This window comes from Cygnus atratus, chromosome 2 (genome assembly GCF_013377495.2).
Source record: "Cygnus atratus isolate AKBS03 ecotype Queensland, Australia chromosome 2, CAtr_DNAZoo_HiC_assembly, whole genome shotgun sequence".
In the NCBI taxonomy this organism is placed as follows: domain Eukaryota; kingdom Metazoa; phylum Chordata; class Aves; order Anseriformes; family Anatidae; genus Cygnus; species Cygnus atratus.
The window spans coordinates 138,272,981-138,294,957 of record NC_066363.1 but is presented as its reverse complement, the minus strand read 5'-3'; the positions used below and the strand labels follow the sequence as shown (position 1 = coordinate 138,294,957).

Below are 21,977 nucleotides of genomic sequence, written 5' to 3'. Positions count from 1 at the left end.
CCATATCTCTATAAAAGAATACATCGCAAATAAAAAGCCTAGTCATAACTATTCTCTAGTTTTGAGCACTGATGCTCAAGAAGTTCTCTTTGGCACTAAAATATTTTACTGTGATAACACGAAGGAGATAGCAATATTAATCTACTGCAAAATCACAAAAAGATTAAATAGAAATTGTAAGCTGAAAAGTGTAAATATTATGTTGTAGAACTAATATTTTTCTTAGAGTAATGGAAATGACAGCTAACTTACATAAAACACCAAAGCTGAAGGAAACATCACACAATATCTACACACTGCCCCTGTGATGGGGTTTGAGTTCTTAAGCTTACCAAGGCTCACCGAGCATAATCTTGGCTGTGACATCCACAGAGTTTCAGGTGAGAAATCATTGTATATAGAAATATTTCAAAAATAAAACATACACCACTGAATAAACACTTAAAATAATTTCTATTGTAGAAAATAAAACAATGAAACAAAATTTATTTGCAAGGCTTACTGCCCAGGAACAGGATACATTTGTAAATACTGCCACTGAAACAAGTAGAAATCCTACAAAGAACTTGAGGACAAGCTGGGGAGCATATATGCAAAAATATTTGGAAAGAAAAAAAATTGCATAAATTCAATAATAATAATAATAACAGTAATGATGATGGAAGACCAACTCCTGTGATTCACACGACTTTAGTCATGCATTACCATGGGTCACTTCCACAGAATTACTAGCACTTCTATCTGTGCTGCCCAGAAGAAGTGTTTCTGCTCCGCTTATTAGAAGCGTTACCATAAGAAATGCCCTACTCAATCAGATGCATGACCCATCCAGGACAGTACACCGTTGATGGGATGCTGGCCACTTACTGCAATTTGTTCCCCTTCTACGCCCTAAGCATCCATAGCTGCTGCATTTGGGATGCCGGTGGGTACACATGCCTGTGTAGTCCTTTTAGTGACACTTCCTAGACTTCTTGTCATGATTCCTCCACTTCGTTTTTGCATATGCTGACACCGTCTGGCCTCCACAAGCAAATTTCAAAATCTGTATTCAGTTTAAACTAATCTCCCACTAGTTCTACTGCATGTCCCCGATTTTTTGTAGTGTAGGATTTGAACAACTGTTTCACAGTCAGCTTTGTCAGCACTGTTATGACTTTGTAAACCTTGATCATATTCCTCCCTCAACCTTCTCCTCTCAGGACAGTAGGGCCCCAGCTTTTTGGGTATCTCTTCACAAAGCAACTGCTCCAGCACATTTAGTTTTAGTTTCCGCTCTCTGACTTATCTAACTCCACTATGCACTTCTTGAGTACTCTACACAGCATTCAAGAAATAGGATTACTACAGTTTTATATAGCAGAAAAATGATGCTTTGTGTCTTGCTCTCAATCTCCAAACTGATTACGTCCAGTATTTTTTTTTTTGGCTGCCACTGCACACTGACTCAATGATATCATCTATTTTTTTTCCAGGACCTACTTCAACAGTTTCTTTTTGTCTTTTCCACTCTAACGAATCTTTGAAAAGGGGGATATAAAATAGGGCAAAACATACCTTAACTTCCATTTGAAAAATGTAAGCGTGAATTAAAAGAACTTACAAAATTTATCAGCAACTACAGAAATGAAGGGCAGTGATTACCAAATTTCTTCAAACTTCAGTCTTTATACAGCAATATATGTAGATTCTACATTTACTTTAGAAATTAGGTGGTAGTGGGAGTTAAAGAAAAGCTACTTTTCTAAAGGTTCCTTTACATTGTGCTTTCTGAAACAAAGAGAGTAAACCCTCCCCCTCTTTCTTTAAAGGCATGGCCATACTAAAGAAAAGTATTACAAAGGAAATCCTAAAACAGAACCATTAACTAGCTGAGATTTTCTTTGAAAAGTTTTTTGCCAGCTCTGGTTACAATCTTTTCAGATTCACTCATGTACATATTTTTCAAATAACCAATAAACTTCCTTGTGGCTGATTTCTAGGACAGACTCATATCACTGACTTGTAAAAGTGATACCAGTTTTAATGCAGCCTCTGTAAAAATAACTGGAAACCATTCTAATGAATTACCACATTATAAGCCAAGAAACTGTGACCTCTCCTGATATCCTAGCAAGGTTAGACTATTTACACCTCAGCCTCTCTGTTTGGTAAACTATGAAGTGCTTTGCCCGTATCTTGTACTGATGGTACTTTCAAAATGGCATAGATGGTTTTATTGTTCATGCATTCAGGGCAAGCAAAAGGCAGAAGGGATGGAGCTGTGGAATGCTCTTGCCATATCATTTCATGGAAATACTGCCTGAAATGAAGTAGACAGCATATGCTGTTAAACCCAGTTCTTAATTACTCCAAAGCCTTCCATTCAGCACTATGAAAAAAATCTTTTTAGAGAGTACAGTTCTGCAGAGAAATACACTCTTATGGCATCACATGGTATTCTCTTGTTTTCCTCTATGCAGGAGTAATTTCTACAGATACCTGACATTTACGTTATACCTGACTTTGCCACAGGGATTGCAAATAGAATGTCAGCCACCAAGTGGTAATTTTCCACAGAGAAAAACATTGCGTGTGTATGACTGAGTGAAGGGAGAAAGCATCCTACTTCTGTTTTCTGAATGGATCATCTATTCTCACACCTAAGTATATTTGACTTAAACCCTAGTTCTTTTCTTCTGCCTTGTTTTATAACTAAGCATCTATTAAATGTGCTCCTCTGTGTGAAGCACCTCAAGGAAGGTAGAAAAGCAGCTCTACCCCCAACCCCATTCAGACCTTGGTTTCTCTGACTACTCTCAGTCTACTGCAAGGGTGCTAATTGGTCCCAACTGCTGAGTTTCCTGTTCTGTGGACATTCAACTAAAACAATTATTGAGACCCCCAAATCAATTCACACAGGTCACTGAACAGCAGTCAGATGGTAACTTCTGCTTAGTACTAAGTAGCATGCAATAAGAACCAGTGCCCAAAAGGTAAAAAGCACCATATCCTATTGCAATTTTCCATGCCATCCAGCCCAACAATTAAACTTTGACTTATGTATTCTCTTACCATACATATTATAAAGGTTGGAACAAGTGAGGAATGATTTGCTAGACAGCTTTTTAATAATATTACCGGGTACAAAACAAAGGTGCAGAAGTACCACTGGAACTGTTTGCATCAATTTCTGCTCAGTAAGCATTAAGCCTTCTCCCAAGTTTCACAGTTAACCTGAAAGTATGCCTAATAATAAACCTGGGCATCATTTAGGTATTCCTCTAATGGGATAGGAGACGAGAGCGAATGACTCTCAGGGTAACTCCTCCAAAAAGATTTTTTGCTTTATTATGGAATAAATGGGCCAATACTTTAAAGACGTCAAGAAAGCAATATCAGCTTGCTGTTAGCAAATATAATGGTAACATTTATCATTGGGCTGTATTATATCAATTCTCTTACTCTTTACATAACCCATTTAAAATGAACAATAAAAGTTTTCTTTAATTAGCTACTGGTGTGCATTAACATGATCATGATTAAACCATAAAAACCAACTGTACATTACTCTGGTCCCCTATCCCATGTGTTTTAAATTATTTTAGTTGAAAATGTACTTTGAGTCCCTTTTAAAAGTTCGACCTTCTGCTTTCAGAGAATTAAATGCATATTACTGTAGTGGAGAAGATAATGTTTCAGACCTCCAGGCATATATTAAACACACTGGCAGCACATTAGACAAAATGCTTTACTTATTAGATACTTCCTATTCTAAACAGTGTCATCAAAGGCTAAAAACAAAATCCATATAAAAGCTGCACAATGCTTCCACACAGAACCTGTGCCAAAATCCCTGTACTTTCCAACTAATGAGGAAAGGATGTGTACTCTTAACATATGAATGTAAGATTTTCCAAGCATTCACTTTAGGAAACAGAACTATTGATTCCACATGGCTTATGTTAAATGAAACTGTATTGGTAAAATAACCTTTAAGATATTTGGCATGATAACTGTAATTAAACAGTATTCAAAGGAGTAAAACAAAAGGGAATTTGGTTCCACAATGGCTAATTAAAATAAAATGAAAAAACACAGCATGTCATCTATCAAGATAAATTGTTATTGTTTAAGAACTATTTAAATACTGTTAAAATATACTTTTAGATAAAATCTGAAAGGACTGGAAAAATATTTGTGGCTTAAAAATGGATAGTTTGGCGAAGAAAAAAGTATAGGACGCTGAAATTTTATGCTGAGATAATAGCTTTAAAGCTTTGAGCATAACCAGATGGTACTTAAATCAGAGGAATTCTACAGTTTCACTGTCAGAATGAGTTGCAATATGGAAAGGTTTTCAATAGCTAGAAAAAACATGTCAAGATGATAGTTTACTTAGATCACTTCAGTGCATTTTCTCGTCTTTTCACAGTTATATATCCTATCAATACTAGACACCGTAGGAAAGGTGTTGAAAGCTACACTAGTAGCTAGGGAACTGCGGCTAATTCTTCCTTTTCATGTGTTGAGATAGGTAACTTTACTAGCTTAACCCCTTGAGTTCAATAGGGCATATGACATATATATCTATCTAGTGAGAGAGTGTGGAAATAGCATGTCCTGTAGAACACACACTGAGAAGCACATCTTAAAATCTATGGTAAATAAACAGATTTGCTTAACAAAATTGGCGAGCAGTCCCATCTGAGGTCAGTGCAACCTTAGCCAGGTAATCCTTATTTATTTTCTATTTCTGATGAAAGTCTTCAGATAGTAGAGACATGTTTTGAAAGTTTCAATCCATGAAGAGAGAGAACAAAATTATCAAGGTAAACACACTAACATTTTAGACCAATAATTGACACATTTTCCAAATCAGAAAACGGTGTTTTACAATTGACATTTTTCATTATATTTTCAATTTCTTAATCTCTCTGGAGTTTTCAACAATAACAAACGTAAACACATGCAGTTTCACTGTAAACCTTTCTACCAGTTTTATTTTCTTTTACTGGTACTTTACTGCACTTTACAAACTAATTCTCTAATTAATGGATCAAACGTAAGCAATATAATCTTTGGAAGTGCAACTGCTCTAGATCAAAACCATCTACATCTGCATAATTTTTCCAGCTTCTCATATTAATTATGGTTATATAATGGTACTATTGAAGTAAAATTTCCAGCCTTCAGCATAGCCATTCCTTAACTCTGATCAAAAGCCTTCAGCCAATCATGAGATCATTCTTCACATTACATAAATTATGGAAAGAGTCACAAGTGTGAAACCACAGAATCGAAGTGCCAATCACATCTGGTACATCACCGTGACATGTGACCTAGTTTTATTTCTCTTGCTAAAAAGTAGCAGTATTTTCATCGAAATAAAAATCCTGCCTACCACACAAACTGAGCAACAGAAAAATGAACACGTTCCTTTTTTTTTTTTTTTTTTCTGTTGTGCTTAAACTGGAATTATGAAGAAAACACTGTGTATTTTCCTTCTGGATTTATTCTACATTCTTCATCTACTTCATCAAAGATTCTCCAACAGCATGTGAATTTATTTGATGTACCATTGTTTTCTATAGATTTCTTTTCATTTTCTTTGCTAACTTGTTTACCACTTTGTTCTACTGAACAATTTTGTTTTGATTTGAATATGAATTGTATGGATGACTATAATTCTGACCACTATCAAAGTTAGTTTTTAAACTGACATATTAATCTCACATGGAAAATATAATGAAACACACACATAAAAACCTTTTGGACTACTAAATTACTTTTTCTGGTCTAATAAAGTTGCTCTTAAGTTTTAAATTAAAACTTCAGTCCTGCAGTTTAATATAGACAACTTGCTTGTACTTGTATCAATGTAACGATGCAGAAAGAGTTCTGTATCCCAAACTTTCCTACAAAAAGGCAACTAATAAATGAAGTCAAAATGACGCAACTAAAACATCAGAAATTTTTAAAATGGCTTATTTCATATAAAAGTCAAATTGTTTTTTCACTAAATAATTTTCTTTTTAATCAGAATTTGCTGTAAAATAAATAATGTGAATTTTAAGTGTAATGCTGTTTATGGTCTCACAGGCCTAAAGAACTCCTCCTGACAGGAATTTTCAATTTTAGTTTTCATAATACTGCATGAATTATGTGAAAGATGTGACGGCTAGGAACAATGCAACACAGCTTCTTTGTGTAATGTTTTTCCAGCTCTTCAAAACTAGAGTAAGAGGCTACATTCTGTTAAACACTAATCCAAATATTCATAAATCAAAGCTGTGCTGAATGTTCCAATTGTAACATGGTTATATGCAAATGCTAAATCCTTTCTAACTCCAACAGAATTACTTTTTAAAATCTTAATACAAACAGTATGCTTATTATGCTATACTATTAAAGGCCAGTAAGAAATTTTTTGTTCATTTTTTTTTTTTTTTGCAGGCACACTTTCAAATTGAAAAGACCAGGCTGAAATCTGCCAGAATTTTTTGTCAAACAGTAATTTTTCCTTAATATTTTTAATAAAAGTATTGTTTTTGTGTTATTTTTGAAAATTTAATTTCATAATTTTTAAGTTCATATCTTTGCCTTTACATGAAAAACATCTGGAATAAAATGAATATACATATTTACTTTATACACGATCAGTGCTTGTTCATTTTTGCACATTCTTTTTTTGGTTAAGGCCGAGAAACAATATTTTTCATGGGAGTCTGCTTGCATGCCTCTTGTACAAGTTTAAAAAAAAAAGTAGTTGAAATTTGAGCTTGAGTTTGTATGACATTCTCTAGCATTTCAGTATTAAATTTTCAATATAACGATGTAATTGTACCAGTCACAGCTTTAGATCACATTTTCACGCAGAAAGATCACTGAACTAAATTGTGCTTTAGGATTGATCTGATCTTATAGAAAGAACTTTGTCTCACCAAGCTAATTGAAAATGTCATGAAGCTGAATTAACTCACATTCACTGGTGTGCCAAAGTACATTATAATAACAACAACATAACAAACAACCACTAACAAACACCCAAAGATGTGCAATTTTAAGTAACTAAGGCTGTACCTTCACAACAGAGAAAGACTGCTCTCAAACACTAGAAAAAGACCAGTTACTCAAATCAGAGGCCAATACGGCTGCATAAACAGGTTTTCCATCAGAATTGGCACATCACAGCCTGTGGTGCGATTGTTTTAAGTGGTGTTGTCACTGACCAGTCCTGGGAAATCGCAATGCAACTGGGTGGGATTAGGTGCAAAAAATTCAGGGTCCTACACACTGATGTTTTCTTGACCAGGTGTTCTATTATGGGTTAAAAACTCTCACGTGATGAGGATGTTTAAAATAAGAATTCAATGAACAATTTTTAAATTCAAGAATTTAAATCATTTTAGAATTCTAAATATGGAAATATCTGATGATTCAGTGCTAGGACATCCAGAGATAAGAAGTTTAACAAAGTTATTTACTCCCATTGGAGTAAATTGGAATATTCTGCCATTAACTACGATTCCATGTTCGAATGAAAAGATGCAGGACTAGATGCCAAATACCATAGCAGTGATTCAAAGCAGGATTCAACAAAACCTCGGGATGCTAATTTAAGCATTGTTTTCTAGGATAGAATGAATGAGTGTATGAACAATGAAATTAGTCATTGCTGCAACACAGTAAAGTAACTTATTAGTTGGCTACCATAACAGATTCTACCTGCAGACCCTTAATCAAATAAGCATACAGCTAAACAAACTATCCCCCAAATCATATGCTACAATTTTTTCTTTCAGATATATTAGAGCCTTTATATGTTTTGAACATCCTAAAGACAATTAAAATAACTAAAATCACGGCAGATTAGAAGACATTATGTACAAACGTTGCCCAGGTCAACAAACTTCCTTCCACATTATTTCCAGTAATGTCAGACTGAGTCAGACTACATGCCACAAGCTGAAAAATCCACAGTACAGCAATCTCCAGTGAGAAATATCCAACTGCTGGCACACGATTGCTCACTGAAACGTATGCTGGGATGTTGACTGCCTAAGGTTTTAAAGCTTCCAGATGTCTGGAAAATTATCTTTATTCCCTTAATGTTTTTTTTAAGGTTGTTACATCTTACATGTATCAAGCCAGATATACTTGTACCTTGCCCAATGTTTGACTAAATCATGTTTCAATTTGTGTAGAGTACCTTACCAAAAGACTTCATGGGGGAAGTAAAGCACATGAAGTGCCGTATGAACTGAAGACCAGGAAATTAAGAGTTCCAGAATACAGTTAATTTGATCTAGGCCATCAAAAAATATCCTCATTTTTAGCAAGCTGTTTGTCAGGGCCTTGGTGTGCAATTCCATGATAGACTGATTTTGTGTCTCCTAAATTGTGCTTAGCATGACTGTATAAAACAGCCAGTTCAGGGTCCTGAAGCACACAAAATAATCCACCCTCCCCCCCTCCCGAAAGAAAAAAAATCGGGGGAAAAAAAAGGTATTTGTTTTTGGCATGTTCTATTTTGGGCACTGGTTCATTGTGCTATGTCTCAAGAGGAGAAGGACCGATTGTGGCAGTCCAGTTTGTAATCACTCAATTAGCCTCAAAATTACACCCTAAGTTGTGCTCTCTGAACTTCCTTAAAAATAATTAAAGAAAACAATTGTAGTGTTGGAGCAGGAATGAGAGGTGAGAAACACAACCCTTGTAAGCCCGCTTCAGGAGAAGAAAATACACGGAACTACACCTTCAGGTTTTTCTGACTGATCGACTCTGGCAGTCTTCCAAGTGCCCTCATCTCCTCGGTGCTAGGAAACTGGCTTCAAAGTGCCCAGAGCTCAAATCATGCTGAGATATGACTATATACCTTACTGGAAAATCAACTGAGAATTATTACGAAAGACATCCTGCAGTAGTCTGCCATTTTCAAAGCTTCTAACTGCAGTGCTAAGATTTCATTAGAACCATCTAACAGTGGGCTGGTGATGACGTTAAAGAAAAGAAATGGGCCATAACATACACATAAGTTTTGTTCTCTCACTGAAAAACATTTTTGGCCTTTACCTGCTTCTATATGGTATTATTACGGCATATTATAATATATATTTAGATGTAAAAAGACTTTAGATTATTACTCAAAATTATTTATATACTTTTTTTCATGAAAAGAATTTTTCTAATTTTGGTTTATAAAGTTTATTTTCCTTCACTAAGAACTTCTGTTTTCTTCTGTTTTCCTGGTTGTGGAAACTTATTAAAATACTTTCTTAAATACTATTCCAAGTACTATTGCTCAATTATGAAACTGCTGCAGTGGCCATGTAGAAAATATGCACTGCTGTAAATGTAAATGCACACAACATAAAACCAATATGACCATGATCCATACTTTCGAAGTATATGTGAGGTGCTGCCTTAAAGCTAGTGTTCCAAATAGCCTCGAACTCTTCCACTATATCTCCCGTCATACAAGGTACTCCTTTCCAAAGACAATTTTTAAGCTGTTGGTTCTCATTTCTAGTACTGAACGAATAACCTTTGAAAAGCAAGCTCTGGATGGTTCATCTTCAGGAATCTCCAAACAGCTTGTACAAAAGATGGACAGAACTGCATTATTTATTCAACACATGGTAAAAAACAACTTTTACGAATGTAATTTAAAATGTTCATCCTTTATTGTACTGCTATAGAATAGTTTATCAAAAGCAATCTTGGAGGAGGTATCTTAACATTTACTGTTTGTCTCTAAAGCCTTTTTAAGATACCAAACCTACAGTATATGCAGTGGTATGACACAGCTATGAACTCCTTTTATTCAAATCTTTCATCTACAGCAAAATAAAAGTTAAGGAGAAGCATAAAAATGAATGGAACAAAAAAAAATCCCAATGCATAAGAGATCAATGTTCTGCTTGAGTTACTACATAAATACTAACAAGCTTTAAATGCTTACAGAGATAAGCATTATTATGTACTCATATTTAAATTATATATACAAATATATATTACAAAATGTATAGCTTTTATTCTAAAATTAGTTTTCAATTTTATAGTACCTACTGGAAAATTCTCTATTAGACTGCAGCCCATAAGAACCTGGGGAACCTGCTACTGAAGCTGAGAAACACATGGAGAATACAGTGAGAATGTGCAATTCATAAGAGCTAAATTTCTGACATATATTATTTTGTTAGCTGGGCCAAACTGATTCTTGGCACAAATCCACATGCTATGAGGGGCTTTATCATGGACAAACCTGGACAAATAGCAAGGCACTCAGCTCAAACCAGTCTATTGAGAAATTACTTTGTACGAACACCAAAGATCCAATACACATAACGGGCAAAAATCACGTGTTCAATGTGTAATAAACATTTACCTGGGGAAAACGCCTTATTGCCAGATGGAATCAATTTTATGAAACAACGAGAGATTTTCAAAAGCATGTAGATCAGTTAGGTGACCATATCCCAGTAAAAGACAACAACAGATGGGCAAAAAAGTTATTTGTGATTCCAAATCTTTCTTACTCTCTTCTTGCCATGTTTTGGAAGCCTAAGAATCACCAAAATTGATTGACCTTTATCAGCAGAATTTTGGAGACCAGATTATTTATTCCAGTGGGAAACCAAAGAAGAGATAGAAATTACTCCAAGATCACTGGTGAACTAGTCCAAACAAACACTTAATTACCCCTATAGCTACGTGAAAAGAAGATGCCTGACTTTCTAAAATACTACATTAATTCACTGCTCTTCAGATGAGTTTGATGAAATCTGTAGGCAGGATCCCTACTCAGTAAAGCCACTAGATTTTTAGAATCATAGAATCACCTAGGTTGAAAAAGACCTTCAAGATCACCAAGAAAAACCATCAACCTGACCTCATCACTAAGCCATGTCCCTCAGTGCCATGTCCACACATCTCTTTAATACCTCCAGGGATGGGGACTCCACCAGTTCCCTGTGCAGCCCATTCCAATGCTTCACCACCTTCTCTGTGAAGAAATTCTTCCTAATATCCTATCTAAAACGCCCCTAGCGCAACTTTAGACATTCCCCTCACATCCTATCACTTGTCACCTGAGAAAAGAGACTGACACCCTCCTCACTGTATCCTCCTTTCAGGCAGTTATACGGAGTGATGAGGTCTCCCCTCAGCCTCCTTTTCTCCAGACTCAAGAATCCCAGTTCCCTCAGCTGCTCCTCATGAGTCTTGTTTGCTAGTCCCTTCACCAGCTTCATTGCTTTTCTCTACACATGCTCAAGCAACTTCATATCCTTCTTGTAGAGAGAGGCCCAAAACTGAACACAATATTCGAGGTGTGGTCTGACCAGTGCTATGTACAAGGGGTCAATCACTTCTCAAGTTCTGCTGACCACACTATTTCTCATACAAGCCAAGATGCCATTGGCCTTCTTGGCCACCTGGGCACACTGCTGGCTCATGTTTAGCTGGCTGTCAACCAGTACTCCCACGTCCTTCTTTGCTAATCAAATTTAGTTTTCCACATTTTCTATTTTACCCACTTTCCCAATAATTTAAAATAGCTGTCACTGTTCATTTCTGAGAATACCCTACCAAGTCATTATTACTCCTATACTTTGATGGAGAGAGCTAAAATTAATGGAGATCTTAGGAGAAGTTCAGAATGAAGCTTTCAGTCCTGATTCATGCAATGAGTCACGGGTAGTTTGGGGAGAAGGTATAGTGTCAATTAAACAACGTGAGTTAGAAATACTGGCTAGAAACATGTACTGAAGAAAAAATTCTAACATTGAAGGTTATTAAGCAAAAATATTAATTAGCATATCAGAAACACCAGAGCTACATACTATGGCTTTACACTGTTCCCTCTGAATAGGTACTAGTGGCCACTTACCTGCAGAAATAAGTTCAGGGCTATTTGAAGTGGTTGCAAACCTGAATTTGATTCAGTAGATGTTATTAGTATCACATGCATGACTCATATCAGTCTATCACAATTATAATCTATGATTTCACTGTTTGATACAGCAACTGGTGACTTGATCAGCTGCAAAAAAGTACAAATGGAAATATTTTCCTGCTTTTTAATCTTCTCCATACTCACCAAAGCCACTCTGCAATGCAAGTCAGTGAGACAACTACCTCTACTATCTAAATGGGAAAACAAATAATACTGGATTTCATCATACTAATCAAAGCCATGGGACCTATACATGTGGGCGTCGTCACATTTTTCATTGTGCATGTGTGCTTTCCATCGTGCATGTGTGCGCATGTGCACATCTACAAGCATGCATACATTCTTTTGAATATTCCTTACGTGTTTTGTCTTCCTATCTGCAAAATGGACCCTTTCTTTTAAGATTTTTTATTTTAGGGTGAGTTTACTTTAGTCTCTTGCCCCTTATTTACTTTGTTGAAAAAAAATATTTCTGCATTGAAGAGTCTTAGTAACAAAGTAAATTTAAAGACATTTTCCCAGTACATGAATTGCACCTAGGTTTCTAATGGAATGAAAACATTTGCTTATAGGAAGTATCAAAAAAGTATTGCACAGCCCTTCAAAAAGATTTCTCTCTGCTGTTTTTGGCAACAAAATCAAATGATGAGACAAAGCTTCCTAACAATGGAAACAGGGTATGGCGATGACTCAAGATACTGGCAAGGATTTTATTTTGATAGTGTCCTTGACCTAACCAAAGACCAGTTTATTTTCAGGAAAACATCCGACAAGTGGCTATGTGGGATTCCTGGTAAAGCTACCAGGAAAATGATGCAAGAATTATTCAGCTATTCCAGCTAAGGGTTTTTATTGGCAATCTCACAAAGTTACACTTCTAGCACTCTCTCTGAAACTATCAAGCTACAAGCTTACTTTTAAAACTTTATGAACAGAACAGCCCAATGACAAAAAATGATCAGAAGATGACCCTCTACTGTCATTTATATTTCAAAAAAAATGGCCATTCCACAAATTTTACTGCATTAAAAGCAAGATGACACAGAAACCAAATTAAAGTCCAAGTATACGTGGACCAGCAAAAAGTCTATTTGTCTTCATATGAACTCCTTATAAATCACCCTAGCAAAGAAAACAACTTGGTTCAACAGAAATTGTAGATCAGGAATCTAATGCAAAAACCTTACATCTACTTTTAACAGAGATGGGGTAAATCTTTTTTGCCTTCCCAAGGGAGAAGTCCTCACTAAATTTTTCTCAGTTGAAATGAGAACCTATTTCAGATTTACCAGTCAATATGCAGCAGGACCATTTACAGATTTTCAAAATTACTTTCTCTTTAGTCTGTGCCTTTCATTCAGTGTGAATAACTTATAATAGCTACAATTCCAGCATTTCTAGAATAGTGTCCCATCTTTAATATGAAGTAAGGATCCTACTGTATTGCACACTATTAGACTTTTCATATCTTCTCAACTGTGGGCAAACTGTGAACACAACAAGCTCAAGTGTTTGTAAGCAAAGGGAAGAAGTATCTCTGCAGGGTTTGGAAAAGATACAAAGCAATAGGCTAGGACTTGCAAGATGAAGTACTTCATCCAGCTCCTGTGATTTTCATTTGTGACCTTGCTATTTACGTTCAAATCCCTCACTTGTCAGAGCAAAATAGTACTATTGCCAAACAAGAAAGGGGATCCTGTGATGATCTGTTAATCCATGGGTGCTGTGCTCAAACTGTAAAAAAAAACACAACACAGCAACTTTCCTGCTTTGAAAGTACAGGGGGGGGAAGAAGACAACTTGAAATGTCCTCATCTCTGCTCCTTCCCCACAGCTTACTTGCTTCTCAGTTACATGTACAAAGATCAAGAAAAGCAAAGGCTGTGACATTCAGGGTTTCTGCACATATACTAAAGCTACTGCTTGTGTAGAGGAGCTATACACGAAGACATTAGGCTTTTCTTTGTTCTGATTAACAGACAAATGCAAAGTGATATTTTTATATCAGAGAAAAATGTCTTCCTTCAGCAAATAAAGATTAATTTTAAATTTATCATACAACACAGCAAACTATGGGCAACTGCAAGGAAAAAAAAAACAACGAGGACAACAGTTACTCTATCTCAAAGGAAAGTAAGACTTTGTTAGATGTCAAGGTATATGGATTTTAAGTTTATTAAAATCTTTTTTGACATAAGAGAACTCTCATGCAATTAAAAAAATTAAATCTAATTACTGTCCGAGTGGATAAGATTAATCTCTGGAACAACTGAAACTAAGAAAATGAAGTTATATGTAGTGCAAATTTTGTCCATGAATTCTATGCACATGTATATTACACACATCTTTGTGTTATTATGTATTTGGAAAAAAACACGCAGGCACCCATTTATCTCATACAGCTTCCTTCTACAATTCAAGGTTTCAGATCTTCAACATGAGTAGAAATAGGAAACAAAGCTCACCTTATAATTAAATTAAACCTATCTTACAAAGTCCTACTGAATACAGATTCTCAGATTTAGATGAGATTGATTCATTGGCAATTCCCTGAATTGAAGGAATATGGATTTTTTATTTTTTTTAGTTTAAAACATTATAGAAATTATTAAACTGTAATACGATAGCTAATCCTGCTCAGCATAAAACTGGTTGTAAATGGTCCAAGGATACTGCTGCAGCTCAAACTCTGGCAAATTCACATGAGAGGAACCAGTAAACAACACTTAATTCTATCCAATGTAATAATTTGGACTTGTTGAACATCTTTGCATCTTTTTGATCTTAAATAAATAGAAGGCTATTCTCTTTTATGTTTAAACCCACTACTGATAAAAAAGAAACTATATTCATACAAGTAGTCTTGTCACTCTTAAAACTGTATGAAAAGTTCTTGAATTTCTACTAGAACAGGCACATGAGTTTTTGAGAAAATAACCACATTTGTTTCCTGCCAAAATCTCCGGGATGAGTTACAGGATGTAACATTCCATTAGGCTGTCTCAGATGATGCAGCGTTACCTGAATATGAAAACAGACTACAGCTGGCCAGAAAAATTGAAAAAGCGGGAAGGCAGCTAATATGACTAAAAGCAATATACGCTGAAAGATTATGCCTATTAGAAGGCATTCATAATTACAAAAGATTATTGCTTAAGATACAGGGCAGTACTAAAGTGAAATCCTGGCCTTATGAAAATCAGTATGAGATTAAGCAGCATATTTATCCCAAGCTGACCATGCTGATTACACAAGGCACACAAGTGGCCAAGCAGTGTCTCCTGCCAGCTACTGAGTAAGGGCTTTTGCTCAGTGGCAATACCTGGTATGATTTCTCACCATCCCTTTCCTGATTTTCACAAAGCAGATAAAAAATGAACATGGAAACTTCTAGTCCGCTTTTCAAATTTGGTTAAGAGCACAAAACAATACATATTATTTGCGGAAGCCTGATACACAGAGGGATCATGTTAGCTTCATATAGTTCTAAAAATAGGTTCAAACGCAAATAGATGAAGAAAACTGTTTCTCATGAAGGAATGTCAGGGAAAAGTGAGGATCCTTCTCTCAAAGGAAAGTTCGAAGTTCTCAAAGAAGTTCAAAACTTGAGACTGCTCACTGTCCACTGAGAATTACTTTAATTAGCTCTCTACTGGCTTCCACTATCCTTTCTCTTTTTATCCCTCAGCTTTCCCTTTAAGAAAAAACAAAAACAAACAAACAAACAAACAAAAAACCACAACCACCATTATTTCACTTTAAAATCAAGAGAATTAAGAGAGTCCATGTGTTTATAATTAATGTCAAGAATCAAGTTTTCCACACTAACAAGCAGGTGATGTTCCATACAGGGAAAAAACTGTAACTGGCGGTGTCTAAAGGGGTAATGTTGTCACAGAGTCAAATCCTCCTGTATACCAGCATTAGATGACTCAAAGGAGAAGGTTAGTAAGGATCAAAGAATGCAGAGCCCTCAGTCATACTTCGTATGACCTAACACTCAAATTTTCGTTTCTTCATCAGACGATTAAGCAAATCATCACCATGACACATTCACTGGCCATAGTGTGAGAAAGTCCAAGCACATGCTCTCTCACATTCTGCTTGTGGTGATTTTGAGCCCATGTTGTCCACTCTTTTTTGACATTTTGAGATTTACCTCCCTTGACCTGCTATTGTCAACTGTATTTGTGATTTATGGCAGAACTATCATAATACACATTTTTTTTTTTTAAACAACAAAGCAACAAAGTTAACCAATGAGGGTTTTTCCACATGTTCTGTAATTTAAGGAACAGTTTGAATTTTGGACCTATTTCATAGCAATATTTTTATCAACTCTGTAAGGAATACTACAGATTTTTTGGTTAATACATTAAATGATCTGGAACAGCAAAGTTTTAAGTTAACTTCACATACCATTTAGTTATTAAAAACATTTTTATTTTGATAAGAAAGTACAATAATATTTCAGTTACTGATAATAAAAATAATATCCACAAGTTATGTTCAAAATATTGCTAGGCAGGCTATCTAATAAAGAGACTGGACAGAACATTTCTCTTTTTTAAACTACCCTGTTAAGGGTAGAATGAGACAAAAGAAATATAATCCGTAGAGCAGAGACAATAGGGTATGGTTCACGTAGTCAAGTAACATAGACTAAGGCAAAAAAAAAAAAGTAGGAAGTCTTTAAATGCTATTGATAAGAAGCTTCTTAGTGTTCTGAAGAAATACTTGTATTTTTCATTTCATTAATACTATGAAATCCCTTTTGATTTTGAAGCATTTTTGATGCTTTGGAGTGCTTTTGATGCTTCCTTGGATACAAGGAAGATCTGGAAGCATGCCTATTATTCATAAACTTATTTGCAGATTTTTGTTTTGGGTAAATCTCACCACCAGCTATATTTTATGTGAGATCTTGGTATGCATGAACATCTTAGCACCTTACGCAGTCACACAAAACATTAAGAAAATTGTTTGAGAAACTGGTCCTGAATCATTCAGTGTTTAAAATGTTATGGGTTACAACACACCATTTTTTTCCATGAATTTGTATGTTTGTGGACTTCAAAAACAGTCAGAAAAAAACAGTTTTTTTCCTAGCAGAAAATAAATAAATTTTGAATCCACAATTTCAAGTTTGGTTTTACTATACTAACAATTCTTGACTTTGTAAATTTAATTTCTATCTTTTTCCATGTATTTATTTATCTTTCTGAATTACACCTGTTAGAATGCTTGTTAAACAGATACTTCATTGTAAAATAAAAATTTTCTTAGTTTCAGATTTCAAAGAGAGAACACAAAACATGTTTTTCTCTTAAATTTTATTTTTTGCAGAATCTGAGCATAAGTGAAGATCTCTTCAATACAGCCATTTTGGTTGCAAGAATTATTTTGGAACAATTCAACATTGCTTTTTTTTCTAGTAATTTTAGGATGCAAGCTAAAGATAAGATATATTTACAGTAAAATGGATTTTCGTGTCTCCTAGTTCTCCTTTTTCACATTCTAAGAACAATGCTCTGTTTGAGTTTGATATGAAATGCCATTCCTCCTTATCAAAACTTTGTGGCCCTTTAGGTTATGGAAGTGATTCTCTTTCCCAAATTCTTGTGGGGTGTACATGGCACAATCTGGATTTATAACCATGTGGAAGTGACCTCACTACACATGAAAGGAAGTGTTAACACATCTCTTAGCTCCAATTTATGTCACTGGTGTTAATTTGGATATCTCCCTGTGGTACATGCTTAGGATCTACAACCTTCTGCAATCCTTCTTATCTGAGAAAATGATTTTCTGGGAATATTGCATTATTTCCAAACCCACAAAATAAACATAGGGAGAATCATCAAGCTTAAATTTTAAGCTAACTCATGGCAAACTGTTTGAGAACCTCCATCAAACCGCTTCAAATCTAAATAATCCAAATTTTGTAACTTTCTCTTTACCTTGTTTCCTACAGCTGTTATCTTAAACTTCACACTTTGTAACCGAACTATAACTTTTATAGTGAAAACGAAAAAAAAAAAAAAGCTACATTAAATAAGTATCACCATTTTGAAATTATTCATGCAAAAATGCAGTCCCACATCCCAAGTAATGAGATCATCGCCAACAACTTTATTATCAATTAAACATATTAACCAGCTGCAATAAACTTGTGATTCTCCAGTTACCGTAACCAACCAAAAAAGCATCTCATAGAAGCATAGAATCATTGAAAAGATCATTCCACTAGATCAGGTTGGTCACAACCATGTCCAACCTAACTTTGAACACTTCCAGGGATGGGGCATCCACGACTTCTCTGGGAAACCTGTTTCAGTGCCTCACCACCCTCACCATAAAAAATTTCTTCTGTACATCCAATCTACGCCTACCTTTTTTCAGTTTAGAACCGCTGCCCCCTGGTCCTGTCACTACAGGCCCTGGTAGATAGTCTTTCTCCACCTTACTTATAAGCCCACTTAATATATTGAAAGGCCTCTATAAGGTCTCCCGAGAGCCTTCTCTTCTCCAGGTTGATCGCCCTCAACTCTCAATCTTTCTTCATAGGAGAGTTGCTCCAGCCCTCTGATCATTTTTGTGGCTCTCCTCTAGACCTGCTCTAATAGGCCCATGTCTCTCGTGTGCTGGGGACCCCAGAACTGGATGCAGTGCTCCAGGTTGGGTCCCATGAAGGCAGAGTAGAGGAGGAAAATCACCTTGCTCACCCTGCTGGCCACACTGCTTTTGATGCAGCCCAGGATATGACTAGCTTTCAGGGCTGCACATACACATTGCTGGCTCACATCCAGTTTTTCATCCATTGGTATCCGCAGGTCCTTCTCTGCAAGTCTCCTCTAAATCAGTTCACCACCCAGTCTGTATTGATACTGGGGACTGCCTCAGCATATCAAAGATATAGGGTTACATGCTGCATGATCTCCCTTTCCCTGAAATGAGCACTGAAAGCTTAACACATGGAGCAAAACTGAGCGGGTATACGAGATCTGATAAATAATGTGCAAACTATGAAAAAGACAAAACTATCTGAGAAGTTTTTTATGGCTTCACGTTTCAATACCTACTGTTTCTGGGATGTTACTGTTACCATACACAAAGTTTGCTCTGGTTCTAGTCATTGCAACAATTTTCAAACGTATAACGAAAAAAGACTATAAACCCCTCAGGAAGCTATCTTCACTCAACATTACCTTTTTTATGTGCCAACACACTTGTGACTATCAAGACATACCTAAATTCGTCTGATCTATACAATATACAGAAACTAAGGCTGTTTTGGCTCTCTAACACTGATTACCTTAGACTTCAGGAATCAAAAGGCAAAAGATAAACAGATTCTTCAAAAGAAGCTTGTAAACGAGGATGCCAACTTCTCAAAGTTTCAACATACTAAAAATACTTTCAATTACACAAGCTTTCCATAAGGACACTAACCAGTCAACACATCTGTGCAACATGTGCATCTGCCATTTCACACTTTGGCTGTCTGGCTTCTTAAGTAGTATTATCTGGAACTTGTTTTACCAGTTTTCTGATTGTTATTATTTTTAAACAAAATACAAATGGAAAACAAAATTATGTTTGTTTTCAACACCAACAAAAAAGATACTATTTGATTTTTTTTTATTCTTCACATCAGTAACGCATTGATAACCTCAAGTAAAGTTTCATTAAATTGATCTTTACTCAAGAGAACTTGCTCTGTTAAAGTACAATAGGCAAGAAAGACTGCTATAAACTCCATTAGCTACCATTCCTTCAATTTTTATGTGAGATGCAATTGTCAATTGCAATTTTGTACAAACCTCCTGCTGATCATGTGCTTTATGGTACAGTGAAGTTACAGCAACAACAGAAAGTTGATGAGAGAGCCATAAACAGAAATTAACTACAAGGGAACATAGGAATGGCCCCACTGGGGCCAAAGGTCCTTCTAGGCTCCTGTTCTCCCTGACAGCAGCCATATGTGGATGCATAGGGAAAAGAAGTATAAGAAAAGCAAGTGTCGAGAAATACTTCTTCAGGATACTCTCCCAGACTTCCTGACCCAGCATATTACAGCATATCATAATTTATCAGAAATGCTTTCTTAAGCCTAATCTGCAATGACAGCGGATGATTTATATCTTCTGCAGATATTACTGCATTGTCTCTAACGATCAATCAGTACAGAGTTTGATTCAACTAGGAGAGAAAGAAACTGGCTGCTCCAGGTGATTTTTCTGTGCCTTCCCCTTCTTGGAGACCTCAGTTAATTAGTTTGCTGTAATTAGTACGTTGCCTATCACTCACTGAAGCATCTGGTGATTTTGATTCGGTATCTGAGCCATGTAAGAGCCATACTTCTCCCCCTTTCCCTCCCCCCTCATATTAATATCATTTATTCAGGAAGCTGGTGGGTTGTCTTTGCAATTTATCGGAGTGTGGGGGTGAGCCTTATGGAACATGTCACATCTGCTGGTGGGGTTTGCTCAGAGTGATTGGCCAAGAGCCAGGTCTAGAGGCAAAATATCATCTGGCAGGCTGATGAACGCTGCTGAGGCCAGTGCTTGGGTACCTCAGACAGAGTGCTCAAAAGTTAAACACTCAGAAGCAGGTATCATAAAAGCAGAAAACATCAGCAGGTCATGCCTTGAATTTCTGAAAGAAAACAACGATCTGTCCACACCAGCTTCCCACCCTTTTTGCTCAGCACTGCCCCCACATCAATGACAACTTGTGTCCATGGCGTATTGGTTTTGAATGCAAATTATGCCTGGGATACGATCTGTTATGAATAAAAAATCCAAGCAGACATTTCAGTCCCAGGTCATTCTTTGTATGACCACTTCACCCGTACACTAGAGTCTATCCTTCACCATCTCAATAGTTAAATATGGTTTCTCCTCAAGTTGAACAAGAAGTTTTCTTCTTGTTTTTTAAACAAGTTTGTGTGGGATCTACGATATTCTAATTGCTAACAAGACATAGCTACACTAACAGCAAATATGTTGAAGAATTTTGGAAGCTTTTTTCATTGCTAAGGCTTTAATGGCAGAAATAGTGGAACACAAGAGGTCTGTCTGAGAGGGCTCCAAAACAGACAATTTTTTGGACTCTACTTCTTCTGTGTGCAAGTATTTCCATATTTGCAACAGTTGATTGTTGAGTGCTACATTCACCACTGCAATTAAAAACTTGTGAATACGAAAAGAAAGATGGATGGAAAAGATGACGAATCTGGCTATGGTTCTTTCAAGAAATAGCTTATGCTGGTTTTTATTATTATATCAACTACCTGTTTGATTTTCAGATACTGTGGGATAGGTATAGGCTTGTAGCCTACTGAAGCAGGCAAGCAGAAAATAAACAAACAAGACTATGCAACCTGGCAAACAGGGAGAGAGGGAACAGGGAGAATATGCTGGTAGAAGACAAAGACTGGGTGAAAAATTTAGATGACATCCTCTGCAAAAGACTTTAGATTCTTAATTTCCCTTATAGTTAATATGTAAGCATCTTGTGTTCAATAGTATAATTGTTTTCTCTCCTAGAGCCATAACCCTCATAAAAATATCGTGAAGACAAAGTAAGCATTTGAAGATACCTTTTATGTTCTTCAGGGAAGGTACAAAATTTTGTATTCATAATTACCTCCAATGTAGATAGTTAATTAGGAACACTCTTTAAGGTAAGTTTAAGCAAAATCATTATTTGTGGAGAAATTAATATTTTTCCAGAAATCTAGCCTTACTTTGAAGCTTACCGAGGAGTAATTTGTGTAAAAAATAGTTTGTAATGACCTCAATGACCATGTTTAATTCAGGAATATAAGATATACTGACTTGCTGTAAGATATGCTATCCATGCATGCCTATACAGAAGCAGACCAAGATGAGTGTTGGTTTGTATTTAATTTCTTTTTCAAAGAGAAGTCCTTGTATTTTCTACTTCTAAATGCTAGCACGACAATAAGATGCTCTCTTGCCAAAAATCTCCAGGTGGTAAGTGATGGACAGCAGGAAATGGATTTGCCAGACTA

General features: G+C 36.0%; 1 protein-coding gene across 1 annotated transcript in view; it reads right to left on the bottom strand.

Annotated features, from left to right (window-relative positions):
* VPS13B (vacuolar protein sorting 13 homolog B) overlaps nt 1-21,977 on the bottom strand; it is a 476,457-nt gene that overhangs the window by 125,844 nt on the left and 328,636 nt on the right. The window lies entirely within an intron of this gene.